Below are 17,072 nucleotides of genomic sequence, written 5' to 3' on the forward strand. Positions count from 1 at the left end.
CTTTGAAAGGCCTGTGAAACGCAGTTTCTTGGCAGGCCTGACCTGGCTGAAGTAGAACTTCTGTTCTGGTTGTGCTACATAGGCCTAGAGCTACCAGGACCTAAGGGCTGCCTTGTTTCCAAAGGGGGAGAGAGGCCCCAAAGCATCTTGCCTCCAGCACTTTGGGAAGCTAAAAAACAACTGGTTCTGCCCAGTGCTCTCACAGCCTACCGTGAACATCTCTTACCAAGGGCTGTGAAACGCAGTTTCTGGGCAGGACTGATCTGCCTGAAGTAGAACTTCTGCTGTGGGTGTGCTCCATTGGCCTAGAGCTGCCAGGCCCAAACGGCTGCCTTGTGTCCAAAGGGAGAGAGAGGCCCCAAAGCATCTTGCTTCCAGCTCTGTGGGAAGCTAAAGCAACTGGCTCTCCACAGTGCTCTCACAGCCTACCGGGAACATCTCTTACCAAGGCCTGTGAAACGCAGTTTCTTGGCAGGCCTGATCTGGCTGAAGTAGAACTCCTGCTCTGGGCGTGCTACTTTGGCCTAGAGCTGCCAGGCCCAAAGGGCCGCCTTGTTTCCAAAGGGGCTGAGAGTCCCCAAAGTATCTTGCTTCCAAATCTTTGGGAAGCTAAGAAACAACTGGCTCTGCACAGTGCTCTCACAGCCTACCGGCAACGTGACAGAGAAAGGCCTGTGAGACGCAGTTTCTTGGAAGGCCTGATATGGCTGAGGTAGAACTTCTGCTCTGGGTGTACTCCATTGGCCTAGGGCTGCCAGGCCCCAAGGGCTGCCTTTATTTCCAAAGTGTGAGAGAGGCCCCAAAGCATCTTGCTTCCTGCTCTCTGGGAAGCTAAAACAACTGGCTCTGCACAGTGCTCTCAAAGCCAACCGGGAACGTCACATACAAAGGCCGGTGAAACGCAGCTTCTTGACAGGCCTTATCTGGCTGAGGTAGAACTTGTGCTCTGGGTGTGCTACTTTGGCCTAGAGCTGCCAGGCACAAAGGCTGCTTTGTTTCCAAAGGGGGAGAGAGGCCCCAAATCATGTTGCTTCCAGCTGTTTTTGAAGCTAAGAAACAACTCGCTCTGCCAGGTACTCTTACAGCCTTCCGGGAACACCTCTTACGAAGGCCCGTGAAAAGCAGCTTCTTGGCAGGCCTGATCTGGCTGAGGTAGAACTTCTGCTCTGGGTGTGCTCCATTGGCCTAGAGCTGAAAGGCCCAAAGGTCAGCCTTGTTGGCAAAGGGGCAGGGAACCCGCAAAGCATCTTGCTTCCAGCTCTTTGGGAAGCTAAGAAACAACTGGCTCTGCCCAGTGCTCTTACAGCCTAAGAGAAAATCTCTTACCAAGGCCTGTGAAACGCACTTTGTTGGTGGCCTGATCTAGCTGAAGTAGAACTTCTGCTCTGGGTGTGCTCCATTGGCCGAGAGCTGCCTGGCCCAAAGGGCCGCCTTGTTTGCAAAGGGGATGAGAGGCCCCAAAGCATCTTGCTTCCAGCTCTTCGGGAAGCTAAGAAACATCTGGCGTTGCCCAGTGCTCTTACAGCCTACCGGGAACATCTCTTACCAAGGCCTGTGAAACGCAGTTTGTTGGTGGCCTGAACTGGCCGAAGTAGAACTTCTGCTCTGGGTGTGCTCCACTGGCCTAGAGCTACCTGCCCCAAAGGGCTGCCTTGATTCCAAAGTGAGAGAGTGGCCCCAAAGCATCTTGCTTCCAGCTCTTCGGGAAGCTAAGAAACATCTGGCGTTGCCCAGTGCTCTTACAGCCTACCGGGAACATCTCTTACCAAGGCCTGTGAAACGCCGTTTCCTGGCAGGCCTGATTTGGCTGAAGTAGAACTTCTGCTCTGGGTGTGCTCCATTGCCCTAGAGCTTCCATGCCCAAGGTGCTGCCTTCGTTCCAAAGGGGCAGAGAGGCCCCAAAGCATCTTGCTTCCAGCTCTCTGGGAAGCTAAGAACCATCTTGCTCTGGCCCGTGCTCTTACAGCCTACCGGGAACATGTCTTTGAAAGGCCTGTGAAACGCAGTTTCTTGGCAGGCCTCATCGGGCTGAAGTAGAACTCCGGCTCTGGGTGTGCTCCATTGCCCTAGAGCTGCCAGGCCCAAAGTGCTGCCCTGTTTCCAAGGGGCAGAGAGGCCCAAAGCATCTTGCTTCCCGGTCTTTGCGAAGCTAAGAAACAACTGGCTCTGCCCAGTGCTCTTACACCTACCGGGAACATCTCTTACCAAGGCCTGTCAAACGCTGTTTCTTTGCAGGCCTGATCAGGCTGAAGTAGAACTCCTGCTCTGCGTGTGCTCCATTGGCCTAGAGCTTCCCGACCCAAAAGGCTGCCTTGTTCCCAAACGGGCAGAGGGGTCCCAAGCATCTTGCTTCCAGCTTTTCAGGAAGGTAAGAAACAACTGGCTCTGCCCAGTGCTCTTACAGCCTACCGGGAACATCTCTTAACAAGGCCTGTGAAACGCAGTTTCCTGGCAGGCCTGATCTGGCTGAAGTAGAACTTCTGCTCTGGGTGTGCTCCATTGCCCTAGAGCTGCCAGGCCCAAAGGGCTGCCTTGTTTCCAAAGACGGAGAGTGGACCCAAAGCATCTTGCTCCCAGCTCTTCGGGAAGCTAAGAAACAGCTGGCTCGGCCCAGTGCTCTTACAGCCTAAGAGAACATGTCTTTGAAAGGCCTGTGAAACGCAGTTTCTTGGCAGGCCTGACCTGGCTGAAGTAGAACTTCTGTTCTGGTTGTGCTACATAGGCCTAGAGCTACCAGGACCTAAGGGCTGCCTTGTTTCCAAAGGGGGAGAGAGGCCCCAAAGCATCTTGCCTCCAGCACTTTGGGAAGCTAAAAAACAACTGGTTCTGCCCAGTGCTCTCACAGCCTACCGTGAACATCTCTTACCAAGGGCTGTGAAACGCAGTTTCTGGGCAGGACTGATCTGCCTGAAGTAGAACTTCTGCTGTGGGTGTGCTCCATTGGCCTAGAGCTGCCAGGCCCAAACGGCTGCCTTGTGTCCAAAGGGAGAGAGAGGCCCCAAAGCATCTTGCTTCCAGCTCTGTGGGAAGCTAAAGCAACTGGCTCTCCACAGTGCTCTCACAGCCTACCGGGAACATCTCTTACCAAGGCCTGTGAAACGCAGTTTCTTGGCAGGCCTGATCTGGCTGAAGTAGAACTCCTGCTCTGGGCGTGCTACTTTGGCCTAGAGCTGCCAGGCCCAAAGGGCCGCCTTGTTTCCAAAGGGGCTGAGAGTCCCCAAAGTATCTTGCTTCCAAATCTTTGGGAAGCTAAGAAACAACTGGCTCTGCACAGTGCTCTCACAGCCTACCGGCAACGTGACAGAGAAAGGTCTGTGAGACGCAGTTTCTTGGAAGGCCTGATCTGGCTGAGGTAGAACTTCTGCTCTGGGTGTACTCCATTGGCCTAGGGCTGCCAGGCCCAAAGGGCTGCCTTTATTTCCAAAGTGTGAGAGAGGCCCCAAAGCATCTTGCTTCCTGCTCTCTGGGAAGCTAAAACAACTGGCTCTGCACAGTGCTCTCAAAGCCAACCGGGAACGTCACATACAAAGGCCGGTGAAACGCAGCTTCTTGACAGGCCTTATCTGGCTGAGGTAGAACTTGTGCTCTGGGTGTGCTACTTTGGCCTAGAGCTGCCAGGCACAAAGGCTGCTTTGTTTCCAAAGGGGGAGAGAGGCCCCAAATCATGTTGCTTCCAGCTGTTTTTGAAGCTAAGAAACAACTCGCTCTGCCAGGTACTCTTACAGCCTTCCGGGAACACCTCTTACGAAGGCCCGTGAAAAGCAGCTTCTTGGCAGGCCTGATCTGGCTGAGGTAGAACTTCTGCTCTGGGTGTGCTCCATTGGCCTAGAGCTGAAAGGCCCAAAGGTCAGCCTTGTTGGCAAAGGGGCAGGGAACCCCCAAAGCATCTTGCTTCCAGCTCTTTGGGAAGCTAAGAAACAACTGGCTCTGCCCAGTGCTCTTACAGCCTAAGAGAAAATCTCTTACCAAGGCCTGTGAAACGCACTTTGTTGGTGGCCTGATCTAGCTGAAGTAGAACTTCTGCTCTGGGTGTGCTCCATTGGCCGAGAGCTGCCTGGCCCAAAGGGCCGCCTTGTTTGCAAAGGGGCAGAGAGGCCCCAAAGCATCTTGCTTCCAGCTCTTCGGGAAGCTAAGAAACATCTGGCGTTGCCCAGTGCTCTTACAGCCTACCGGGAACATCTCTTACCAAGGCCTGTGAAACGCAGTTTGTTGGTGGCCTGAACTGGCCGAAGTAGAACTTCTGCTCTGGGTGTGCTCCACTGGCCTAGAGCTACCTGCCCCAAAGGGCTGCCTTGATTCCAAAGTGAGAGAGTGGCCCCAAAGCATCTTGCTTCCAGCTCTTCGGGAAGCTAAGAAACATCTGGCGTTGCCCAGTGCTCTTACAGCCTACCGGGAACATCTCTTACCAAGGCCTGTGAAACGCCGTTTCCTGGCAGGCCTGATTTGGCTGAAGTAGAACTTCTGCTCTGGGTGTGCTCCATTGCCCTAGAGCTTCCATGCCCAAGGTGCTGCCTTCTTTCCAAAGGGGCAGAGAGGCCCCAAAGCATCTTGCTTCCAGCTCTCTGGGAAGCTAAGAACCATCTTGCTCTGGCCCGTGCTCTTACAGCCTACCGGGAACATGTCTTTGAAAGGCCTGTGAAACGCAGTTTCTTGGCAGGCCTCATCGGGCTGAAGTAGAACTCCGGCTCTGGGTGTGCTCCATTGCCCTAGAGCTGCCAGGCCCAAAGTGCTGCCCTGTTTCCAAGGGGCAGAGAGGCCCAAAGCATCTTGCTTCCCGGTCTTTGCGAAGCTAAGAAACAACTGGCTCTGCCCAGTGCTCTTACACCTACCGGGAACATCTCTTACCAAGGCCTGTCAAACGCTGTTTCTTTGCAGGCCTGATCAGGCTGAAGTAGAACTCCTGCTCTGCGTGTGCTCCATTGGCCTAGAGCTTCCCGACCCAAAAGGCTGCCTTGTTCCCAAACGGGCAGAGGGGTCCCAAGCATCTTGCTTCCAGCTTTTCAGGAAGGTAAGAAACAACTGGCTCTGCCCAGTGCTCTTACAGCCTACCGGGAACATCTCTTAACAAGGCCTGTGAAACGCAGTTTCCTGGCAGGCCTGATCTGGCTGAAGTAGAACTTCTGCTCTGGGTGTGCTCCATTGCCCTAGAGCTGCCAGGCCCAAAGGGCTGCCTTGTTTCCAAAGACGGAGAGTGGACCCAAAGCATCTTGCTCCCAGCTCTTCGGGAAGCTAAGAAACAGCTGGCTCTGCCCAGTGCTCTTACAGCCTAAGAGAACATGTCTTTGAAAGGCCTGTGAAACGCAGTTTCTTGGCAGGCCTGACCTGGCTGAAGTAGAACTTCTGTTCTGGTTGTGCTACATAGGCCTAGAGCTACCAGGACCTAAGGGCTGCCTTGTTTCCAAAGGGGGAGAGAGGCCCCAAAGCATCTTGCCTCCAGCACTTTGGGAAGCTAAAAAACAACTGGTTCTGCCCAGTGCTCTCACAGCCTACCGTGAACATCTCTTACCAAGGGCTGTGAAACGCAGTTTCTGGGCAGGACTGATCTGCCTGAAGTAGAACTTCTGCTGTGGGTGTGCTCCATTGGCCTAGAGCTGCCAGGCCCAAACGGCTGCCTTGTGTCCAAAGGGAGAGAGAGGCCCCAAAGCATCTTGCTTCCAGCTCTGTGGGAAGCTAAAGCAACTGGCTCTCCACAGTGCTCTCACAGCCTACCGGGAACATCTCTTACCAAGGCCTGTGAAACGCAGTTTCTTGGCAGGCCTGATCTGGCTGAAGTAGAACTCCTGCTCTGGGCGTGCTACTTTGGCCTAGAGCTGCCAGGCCCAAAGGGCCGCCTTGTTTCCAAAGGGGCTGAGAGTCCCCAAAGTATCTTGCTTCCAAATCTTTGGGAAGCTAAGAAACAACTGGCTCTGCACAGTGCTCTCACAGCCTACCGGCAACGTGACAGAGAAAGGCCTGTGAGACGCAGTTTCTTGGAAGGCCTGATATGGCTGAGGTAGAACTTCTGCTCTGGGTGTACTCCATTGGCCTAGGGCTGCCAGGCCCAAAGGGCTGCCTTTATTTCCAAAGTGTGAGAGAGGCCCCAAAGCATCTTGCTTCCTGCTCTCTGGGAAGCTAAAACAACTGGCTCTGCACAGTGCTCTCAAAGCCAACCGGGAACGTCACATACAAAGGCCGGTGAAACGCAGCTTCTTGACAGGCCTTATCTGGCTGAGGTAGAACTTGTGCTCTGGGTGTGCTACTTTGGCCTAGAGCTGCCAGGCACAAAGGCTGCTTTGTTTCCAAAGGGGGAGAGAGGCCCCAAATCATGTTGCTTCCAGCTGTTTTTGAAGCTAAGAAACAACTCGCTCTGCCAGGTACTCTTACAGCCTTCCGGGAACACCTCTTACGAAGGCCCGTGAAAAGCAGCTTCTTGGCAGGCCTGATCTGGCTGAGGTAGAACTTCTGCTCTGGGTGTGCTCCATTGGCCTAGAGCTGAAAGGCCCAAAGGTCAGCCTTGTTGGCAAAGGGGCAGGGAACCCCCAAAGCATCTTGCTTCCAGCTCTTTGGGAAGCTAAGAAACAACTGGCTCTGCCCAGTGCTCTTACAGCCTAAGAGAAAATCTCTTACCAAGGCCTGTGAAACGCACTTTGTTGGTGGCCTGATCTAGCTGAAGTAGAACTTCTGCTCTGGGTGTGCTCCATTGGCCGAGAGCTGCCTGGCCCAAAGGGCCGCCTTGTTTGCAAAGGGGATGAGAGGCCCCAAAGCATCTTGCTTCCAGCTCTTCGGGAAGCTAAGAAACATCTGGCATTGCCCAGTGCTCTTACAGCCTACCGGGAACATCTCTTACCAAGGCCTGTGAAACGCAGTTTGTTGGTGGCCTGAACTGGCCGAAGTAGAACTTCTGCTCTGGGTGTGCTCCACTGGCCTAGAGCTACCTGCCCCAAAGGGCTGCCTTGATTCCAAAGTGAGAGAGTGGCACCAAAGCATCTTGCTTCCAGCTCTCTGGGAAGCTAAGAACCATCTGGCGTTGCCCAGTGCTCTTACAGCCTACCGGGAACATGTCTTTGAAAGGCCTGTGAAACGCCGTTTCTTGGCAGGCCTCATCGGGCTGAAGTAGAACTCCGGCTCTGGGTGTGCTCCATTGCCCTAGAGCTGCCAGGCCCCAAGTGCTGCCCTGTTTCCAAGGGGCCGAGAGGCCCAAAGCATCTTGCTTCCCGGTCTTTGCGAAGCTAAGAAACAACTGGCTCTGCCCAGTGCTCTTACACCTACCGGGAACATCTCTTACCAAGGCCTGTCAAACGCTGTTTCTTTGCAGGCCTGATCAGGCTGAAGTAGAACTCCTGCTCTGCGTGTGCTCCATTGGCCTAGAGCTTCCCGACCCAAAAGGCTGCCTTGTTCCCAAACGGGCAGAGGGGTCCCAAGCATCTTGCTTCCAGCTTTTCAGGAAGGTAAGAAACAACTGGCTCTGCCCAGTGCTCTTACAGCCTACCGGGAACATCTCTTAACAAGGCCTGTGAAACGCAGTTTCCTGGCAGGCCTGATCTGGCTGAAGTAGAACTTCTGCTCTGGGTGTGCTCCATTGCCCTAGAGCTGCCAGGCCCAAAGGGCTGCCTTGTTTCCAAAGACGGAGAGTGGACCCAAAGCATCTTGCTCCCAGCTCTTCGGGAAGCTAAGAAACAGCTGGCTCGGCCCAGTGCTCTTACAGCCTAAGAGAACATGTCTTTGAAAGGCCTGTGAAACGCAGTTTCTTGGCAGGCCTGACCTGGCTGAAGTAGAACTTCTGTTCTGGTTGTGCTACATAGGCCTAGAGCTACCAGGACCTAAGGGCTGCCTTGTTTCCAAAGGGGGAGAGAGGCCCCAAAGCATCTTGCCTCCAGCACTTTGGGAAGCTAAAAAACAACTGGTTCTGCCCAGTGCTCTCACAGCCTACCGTGAACATCTCTTACCAAGGGCTGTGAAACGCAGTTTCTGGGCAGGACTGATCTGCCTGAAGTAGAACTTCTGCTGTGGGTGTGCTCCATTGGCCTAGAGCTGCCAGGCCCAAACGGCTGCCTTGTGTCCAAAGGGAGAGAGAGGCCCCAAAGCATCTTGCTTCCAGCTCTGTGGGAAGCTAAAGCAACTGGCTCTCCACAGTGCTCTCACAGCCTACCGGGAACATCTCTTACCAAGGCCTGTGAAACGCAGTTTCTTGGCAGGCCTGATCTGGCTGAAGTAGAACTCCTGCTCTGGGCGTGCTACTTTGGCCTAGAGCTGCCAGGCCCAAAGGGCCGCCTTGTTTCCAAAGGGGCTGAGAGTCCCCAAAGTATCTTGCTTCCAAATCTTTGGGAAGCTAAGAAACAACTGGCTCTGCACAGTGCTCTCACAGCCTACCGGCAACGTGACAGAGAAAGGCCTGTGAGACGCAGTTTCTTGGAAGGCCTGATATGGCTGAGGTAGAACTTCTGCTCTGGGTGTACTCCATTGGCCTAGGGCTGCCAGGCCCAAAGGGCTGCCTTTATTTCCAAAGTGTGAGAGAGGCCCCAAAGCATCTTGCTTCCTGCTCTCTGGGAAGCTAAAACAACTGGCTCTGCACAGTGCTCTCAAAGCCAACCGGGAACGTCACATACAAAGGCCTGTGAAACGCAGCTTCTTGACAGGCCTTATCTGGCTGAGGTAGAACTTGTGCTCTGGGTGTGCTACTTTGGCCTAGAGCTGCCAGGCACAAAGGCTGCTTTGTTTCCAAAGGGGGAGAGAGGCCCCAAATCATGTTGCTTCCAGCTGTTTTTGAAGCTAAGAAACAACTCGCTCTGCCAGGTACTCTTACAGCCTTCCGGGAACACCTCTTACGAAGGCCCGTGAAAAGCAGCTTCTTGGCAGGCCTGATCTGGCTGAGGTAGAACTTCTGCTCTGGGTGTGCTCCATTGGCCTAGAGCTGAAAGGCCCAAAGGTCAGCCTTGTTGGCAAAGGGGCAGGGAGCCCCCAAAGCATCTTGCTTCCAGCTCTTTGGGAAGCTAAGAAACAACTGGCTCTGCCCAGTGCTCTTACAGCCTAAGAGAAAATCTCTTACCAAGGCCTGTGAAACGCACTTTGTTGGTGGCCTGATCTAGCTGAAGTAGAACTTCTGCTCTGTGTGTGCTCCATTGGCCTAGAGCTGCCTGGCCCAAAGGGCCGCCTTGTTTGCAAAGGGGATGAGAGGCCCCAAAGCATCTTGCTTCCAGCTCTTCGGGAAGCTAAGAAACATCTGGCGTTGCCCAGTGCTCTTACAGCCTACCGGGAACATCTCTTACCAAGGCCTGTGAAACGCAGTTTGTTGGCGGCCTGAACTGGCCGAAGTAGAAATTCTGTTCTGGATGTGCTCCACTGGGCTAGAGCTACCTGCCCCAAAGGGCTGCCTTGATTCCAAAGTGAGAGAGTGACACGAAAGCATCTTGCTTCCAGCTCTTCGGGAAGCTAAGAAACATCTGGCGTTGCCCAGTGCTCTTACAGCCTACCGGGAACATCTCTTACCAAGGCCTGTGAAACGCCGTTTCCTGGCAGGCCTGATTTGGCTGAAGTAGAACTTCTGCTCTGGGTGTGCTCCATTGCCCTAGAGCTGCCAGGCCCAAGGTGCTGCCTTCTTTCCTAAGGGGCAGAGAGGCCCCAAAGCATCTTGCTTCCAGCTCTCTGGGAAGCTAAGAACCAACTCGCTCTGGCCCGTGCTCTTACAGCCTACCGGGAACATGTCTTTGAAAGGCCTGTGAAACGCAGTTTCTTGGCAGGCCTCATCGGGCTGAAGTAGAACTCCGGCTCTGGGTGTGCTCCATTGCCCTAGAGCTGCCAGGCCCCAAGTGCTGCCCTGTTTCCAAGGGGCAGAGAGGCCCAAAGCATCTTGCTTCCCGGTCTTTGCGAAGCTAAGAAACAACTGGCTCTGCCCAGTGCTCTTACACCTACCGGGAACATCTCTTACCAAGGCCTGTCAAACGCTGTTTCTTTGCAGGCCTGATCAGGCTGAAGTAGAACTCCTGCTCTGCGTGTGCTCCATTGGCCTAGAGCTTCCCGACCCAAAAGGCTGCCTTGTTCCCAAACGGGCAGAGGGGTCCCAAGCATCTTGCTTCCAGCTTTTCAGGAAGGTAAGAAACAACTGGCTCTGCCCAGTGCTCTTACAGCCTACCGGGAACATCTCTTACCAAGGCCTGTGAAACGCAGTTTCCTGGCAGGCCTGATCTGGCTGAAGTAGAACTTCTGCTCTGGGTGTGCTCCATTGCCCTAGAGCTGCCAGGCCCAAAGGGCTGCCTTGTTTCCAAAGACGGAGAGTGGACCCAAAGCATCTTGCTCCCAGCTCTTCGGGAAGCTAAGAAACAGCTGGCTCGGCCCAGTGCTCTTACAGCCTAAGAGAACATGTCTTTGAAAGGCCTGTGAAACGCAGTTTCTTGGCAGGCCTGACCTGGCTGAAGTAGAACTTCTGTTCTGGTTGTGCTACATAGGCCTAGAGCTACCAGGACCTAAGGGCTGCCTTGTTTCCAAAGGGGGAGAGAGGCCCCAAAGCATCTTGCCTCCAGCACTTTGGGAAGCTAAAAAACCACTGGTTCTGCCCAGTGCTCTCACAGCCTACCGTGAACATCTCTTACCAAGGGCTGTGAAACGCAGTTTCTGGGCAGGACTGATCTGCCTGAAGTAGAACTTCTGCTGTGGGTGTGCTCCATTGGCCTAGAGCTGCCAGGCCCAAACGGCTGCCTTGTGTCCAAGGGGAGAGAGAGGCCCCAAAGCATCTTGCTTCCAGCTCTGTGGGAAGCTAAAGCAACTGGCTCTCCACAGTGCTCTCACAGCCTACAGGGAACATCTCTTACCAAGGCCTGTGAAACGCAGTTTCTTGGCAGGCCTGATCTGGCTGAAGTAGAACTCCTGCTCTGGGCGTGCTACTTTGGCCTAGAGCTGCCAGGCCCAAAGGGCCGCCTTGTTTCCAAAGGGGCTGAGAGTCCCCAAAGTATCTTGCTTCCAAATCTTTGGGAAGCTAAGAAACAACTGGCTCTGCACAGTGCTCTCACAGCCTACCGGCAACGTGACAGAGAAAGGCCTGTGAGACGCAGTTTCTTGGAAGGCCTGATCTGGCTGAGGTAGAACTTCTGCTCTGGGTGTACTCCATTGGCCTAGGGCTGCCAGGCCCCAAGGGCTGCCTTTATTTCCAAAGTGTGAGAGAGGCCCCAAAGCATCTTGCTTCCTGCTCTCTGGGAAGCTAAAACAACTGGCTCTGCACAGTGCTCTCAAAGCCAACCGGGAACGTCACATACAAAGGCCGGTGAAACGCAGCTTCTTGACAGGCCTTATCTGGCTGAGGTAGAACTTGTGCTCTGGGTGTGCTACTTTGGCCTAGAGCTGCCAGGCACAAAGGCTGCTTTGTTTCCAAGGGGGAGAGAGGCCTCAAATCATGTTGCTTCCAGCTGTTTTTGAAGCTAAGAAACAACTCGCTCTGCCAGGTACTCTTACAGCCTTCAGGGAACACCTCTTACGAAGGCCTGTGAAAAGCAGCTTCTTGGCAGGCCTGATCTGGCTGAGGTAGAACTTCTGCTCTGGGTGTGCTCCATTGGCCTAGAGCTGAAAGGCCCAAAGGTCAGCCTTGTTGGCAAAGGGGCAGGGAGCCCCCAAAGCATCTTGCTTCCAGCTCTTTGGGAAGCTAAGAAACAACTGGCTCTGCCCAGTGCTCTTACACCTACCGGGAACATCTCTTACCAAGGCCTGTCAAACGCTGTTTCTTTGCAGGCCTGATCAGGCTGAAGTAGAACTCCTGCTCTGCGTGTGCTCCATTGGCCTAGAGCTTCCCGACCCAAAAGGCTGCCTTGTTCCCAAACGGGCAGAGGGGTCCCAAGCATCTTGCTTCCAGCTTTTCAGGAAGGTAAGAAACAACTGGCTCTGCCCAGTGCTCTTACAGCCTACCGGGAACATCTCTTACCAAGGCCTGTGAAACGCAGTTTCCTGGCAGGCCTGATCTGGCTGAAGTAGAACTTCTGCTCTGGGTGTGCTCCATTGCCCTAGAGCTGCCAGGCCCAAAGGGCTGCCTTGTTTCCAAAGACGGAGAGTGGACCCAAAGCATCTTGCTCCCAGCTCTTCGGGAAGCTAAGAAACAGCTGGCTCTGCCCAGTGCTCTTACAGCCTAAGAGAACATGTCTTTGAAAGGCCTGTGAAACGCAGTTTCTTGGCAGGCCTGACCTGGCTGAAGTAGAACTTCTGTTCTGGTTGTGCTACATAGGCCTAGAGCTACCAGGACCTAAGGGCTGCCTTGTTTCCAAAGGGGGAGAGAGGCCCCAAAGCATCTTGCCTCCAGCACTTTGGGAAGCTAAAAAACCACTGGTTCTGCCCAGTGCTCTCACAGCCTACCGTGAACATCTCTTACCAAGGGCTGTGAAACGCAGTTTCTGGGCAGGACTGATCTGCCTGAAGTAGAACTTCTGCTCTGGGTGTGCTACTTTGGCCTAGAGCTGCCAGGCACAAAGGCTGCTTTGTTTCCAAAGGGGGAGAGAGGCCCCAAATCATGTTGCTTCCAGCTGTTTTTGAAGCTAAGAAACAACTCGCTCTGCCAGGTACTCTTACAGCCTTCCGGGAACACCTCTTACGAAGGCCCGTGAAAAGCAGCTTCTTGGCAGGCCTGATCTGGCTGAGGTAGAACTTCTGCTCTGGGTGTGCTCCATTGGCCTAGAGCTGAAAGGCCCAAAGGTCAGCCTTGTTGGCAAAGGGGCAGGGAGCCCCCAAAGCATCTTGCTTCCAGCTCTTTGGGAAGCTAAGAAACAACTGGCTCTGCCCAGTGCTCTTACAGCCTAAGAGAAAATCTCTTACCAAGGCCTGTGAAACGCACTTTGTTGGTGGCCTGATCTAGCTGAAGTAGAACTTCTGCTCTGTGTGTGCTCCATTGGCCTAGAGCTGCCTGGCCCAAAGGGCCGCCTTGTTTGCAAAGGGGATGAGAGGCCCCAAAGCATCTTGCTTCCAGCTCTTCGGGAAGCTAAGAAACATCTGGCGTTGCCCAGTGCTCTTACAGCCTACCGGGAACATCTCTTACCAAGGCCTGTGAAACGCAGTTTGTTGGCGGCCTGAACTGGCCGAAGTAGAAATTCTGTTCTGGATGTGCTCCACTGGGCTAGAGCTACCTGCCCCAAAGGGCTGCCTTGATTCCAAAGTGAGAGAGTGGCACGAAAGCATCTTGCTTCCAGCTCTTCGGGAAGCTAAGAAACATCTGGCGTTGCCCAGTGCTCTTACAGCCTACCGGGAACATCTCTTACCAAGGCCTGTGAAACGCCGTTTCCTGGCAGGCCTGATTTGGCTGAAGTAGAACTTCTGCTCTGGGTGTGCTCCATTGCCCTAGAGCTGCCAGGCCCAAGGTGCTGCCTTCTTTCCTAAGGGGCAGAGAGGCCCCAAAGCATCTTGCTTCCAGCTCTCTGGGAAGCTAAGAACCAACTCGCTCTGGCCCGTGCTCTTACAGCCTACCGGGAACATGTCTTTGAAAGGCCTGTGAAACGCAGTTTCTTGGCAGGCCTCATCGGGCTGAAGTAGAACTCCGGCTCTGGGTGTGCTCCATTGCCCTAGAGCTGCCAGGCCCCAAGTGCTGCCCTGTTTCCAAGGGGCAGAGAGGCCCAAAGCATCTTGCTTCCCGGTCTTTGCGAAGCTAAGAAACAACTGGCTCTGCCCAGTGCTCTTACACCTACCGGGAACATCTCTTACCAAGGCCTGTCAAACGCTGTTTCTTTGCAGGCCTGATCAGGCTGAAGTAGAACTCCTGCTCTGCGTGTGCTCCATTGGCCTAGAGCTTCCCGACCCAAAAGGCTGCCTTGTTCCCAAACGGGCAGAGGGGTCCCAAGCATCTTGCTTCCAGCTTTTCAGGAAGGTAAGAAACAACTGGCTCTGCCCAGTGCTCTTACAGCCTACCGGGAACATCTCTTACCAAGGCCTGTGAAACGCAGTTTCCTGGCAGGCCTGATCTGGCTGAAGTAGAACTTCTGCTCTGGGTGTGCTCCATTGCCCTAGAGCTGCCAGGCCCAAAGGGCTGCCTTGTTTCCAAAGACGGAGAGTGGACCCAAAGCATCTTGCTCCCAGCTCTTCGGGAAGCTAAGAAACAGCTGGCTCGGCCCAGTGCTCTTACAGCCTAAGAGAACATGTCTTTGAAAGGCCTGTGAAACGCAGTTTCTTGGCAGGCCTGACCTGGCTGAAGTAGAACTTCTGTTCTGGTTGTGCTACATAGGCCTAGAGCTACCAGGACCTAAGGGCTGCCTTGTTTCCAAAGGGGGAGAGAGGCCCCAAAGCATCTTGCCTCCAGCACTTTGGGAAGCTAAAAAACCACTGGTTCTGCCCAGTGCTCTCACAGCCTACCGTGAACATCTCTTACCAAGGGCTGTGAAACGCAGTTTCTGGGCAGGACTGATCTGCCTGAAGTAGAACTTCTGCTGTGGGTGTGCTCCATTGGCCTAGAGCTGCCAGGCCCAAACGGCTGCCTTGTGTCCAAGGGGAGAGAGAGGCCCCAAAGCATCTTGCTTCCAGCTCTGTGGGAAGCTAAAGCAACTGGCTCTCCACAGTGCTCTCACAGCCTACAGGGAACATCTCTTACCAAGGCCTGTGAAACGCAGTTTCTTGGCAGGCCTGATCTGGCTGAAGTAGAACTCCTGCTCTGGGCGTGCTACTTTGGCCTAGAGCTGCCAGGCCCAAAGGGCCGCCTTGTTTCCAAAGGGGCTGAGAGTCCCCAAAGTATCTTGCTTCCAAATCTTTGGGAAGCTAAGAAACAACTGGCTCTGCACAGTGCTCTCACAGCCTACCGGCAACGTGACAGAGAAAGGCCTGTGAGACGCAGTTTCTTGGAAGGCCTGATCTGGCTGAGGTAGAACTTCTGCTCTGGGTGTACTCCATTGGCCTAGGGCTGCCAGGCCCCAAGGGCTGCCTTTATTTCCAAAGTGTGAGAGAGGCCCCAAAGCATCTTGCTTCCTGCTCTCTGGGAAGCTAAAACAACTGGCTCTGCACAGTGCTCTCAAAGCCAACCGGGAACGTCACATACAAAGGCCGGTGAAACGCAGCTTCTTGACAGGCCTTATCTGGCTGAGGTAGAACTTGTGCTCTGGGTGTGCTACTTTGGCCTAGAGCTGCCAGGCACAAAGGCTGCTTTGTTTCCAAAGGGGGAGAGAGGCCCCAAATCATGTTGCTTCCAGCTGTTTTTGAAGCTAAGAAACAACTCGCTCTGCCAGGTACTCTTACAGCCTTCCGGGAACACCTCTTACGAAGGCCCGTGAAAAGCAGCTTCTTGGCAGGCCTGATCTGGCTGAGGTAGAACTTCTGCTCTGGGTGTGCTCCATTGGCCTAGAGCTGAAAGGCCCCAAGGTCAGCCTTGTTGGCAAAGGGGCAGGGAACCCCCAAAGCATCTTGCTTCCAGCTCTTTGGGAAGCTAAGAAACAACTGGCTCTGCCCAGTGCTCTTACAGCCTAAGAGAAAATCTCTTACCAAGGCCTGTGAAACGCACTTTGTTGGTGGCCTGATCTAGCTGAAGTAGAACTTCTGCTCTGGGTGTGCTCCATTGGCCGAGAGCTGCCTGGCCCAAAGGGCCGCCTTGTTTGCAAAGGGGATGAGAGGCCCCAAAGCATCTTGCTTCCAGCTCTTCGGGAAGCTAAGAAACATCTGGCGTTGCCCAGTGCTCTTACAGCCTACCGGGAACATCTCTTACCAAGGCCTGTGAAACGCAGTTTGTTGGTGGCCTGAACTGGCCGAAGTAGAACTTCTGCTCTGGGTGTGCTCCACTGGCCTAGAGCTACCTGCCCCAAAGGGCTGCCTTGATTCCAAAGTGAGAGAGTGGCACCAAAGCATCTTGCTTCCAGCTCTTCGGGAAGCTAAGAAACATCTGGCGTTGCCCAGTGCTCTTACAGCCTACCGGGAACATCTCTTACCAAGGCCTGTGAAACGCCGTTTCCTGGCAGGCCTGATTTGGCTGAAGTAGAACTTCTGCTCTGGGTGTGCTCCATTGCCCTAGAGCTGCCAGGCCCAAGGTGCTGCCTTCTTTCCAAAGGGGCAGAGAGGCCCCAAAGCATCTTGCTTCAAGCTCTCTGGGAAGCTAAGAACCAACTCGCTCTGGCCCGTGCTCTTACAGCCTACCGGGAACATGTCTTTGAAAGGCCTGTGAAACGCAGTTTTTTGGCAGGCATGATCTGGCTGAAGTAGAACTCCGGCTCTGGGTGTGCTCCATTGCCCTAGAGCTGCCAGGCCCAAAGTGCTGCCCTGTTTCCAAGGAGCAGAGAGGCCCAATGCATCTTGCTTCCAGCTCTTCGGGAAGCTAAGAAACATCTGGCGTTGCCCAGTGATCTTACAGCCTACCGGGAACATCTCTTACCAAGGCCTGTCAAACGCTGTTTCTTTGCAGGCCTGATCAGGCTGAAGTAGAACTCCTGCTCTGCGTGTGCTCCATTGGCCTAGAGCTTCCCGACCCAAAAGGCTGCCTTGTTCCCAAACGGGCAGAGGGGTCCCAAGCATCTTGCTTCCAGCTTTTCAGGAAGGTAAGAAACAACTGGCTCTGCCCAGTGCTCTTACAGCCTACCGGGAACATCTCTTACCAAGGCCTGTGAAACGCAGTTTCCTGGCAGGCCTGATCTGGCTGAAGTTGAACTTCTGCTCTGGGTGTGCTCCATTGCCCTAGAGCTGCCAGGCCCAAAGGGCTGCCTTGTTTCCAAAGACGGAGAGTGGACCCAAAGCATCTTGCTCCCAGCTCTTCGGGAAGCTAAGAAACAGCTGGCTCTGCCCAGTGCTCTTACAGCCTAAGAGAACATGTCTTTGAAAGGCCTGTGAAACGCAGTTTCTTGGCAGGCCTGACCTGGCTGAAGTAGAACTTCTGTTCTGGTTGTGCTACATAGGCCTAGAGCTACCAGGACCTAAGGGCTGCCTTGTTTCCAAAGGGGGAGAGAGGCCCCAAAGCATCTTGCCTCCAGCACTTTGGGAAGCTAAAAAACAACTGGTTCTGCCCAGTGCTCTCACAGCCTACCGTGAACATCTCTTACCAAGGGCTGTGAAACGCAGTTTCTGGGCAGGACTGATCTGCCTGAAGTAGAACTTCTGCTGTGGGTGTGCTCCATTGGCCTAGAGCTGCCAGGCCCAAACGGCTGCCTTGTGTCCAAAGGGAGAGA

Source organism: Equus asinus, unplaced genomic scaffold (assembly GCF_041296235.1).
Source record: "Equus asinus isolate D_3611 breed Donkey unplaced genomic scaffold, EquAss-T2T_v2 contig_816, whole genome shotgun sequence".
NCBI classification, from domain to species: Eukaryota; Metazoa; Chordata; class Mammalia; order Perissodactyla; family Equidae; genus Equus; species Equus asinus.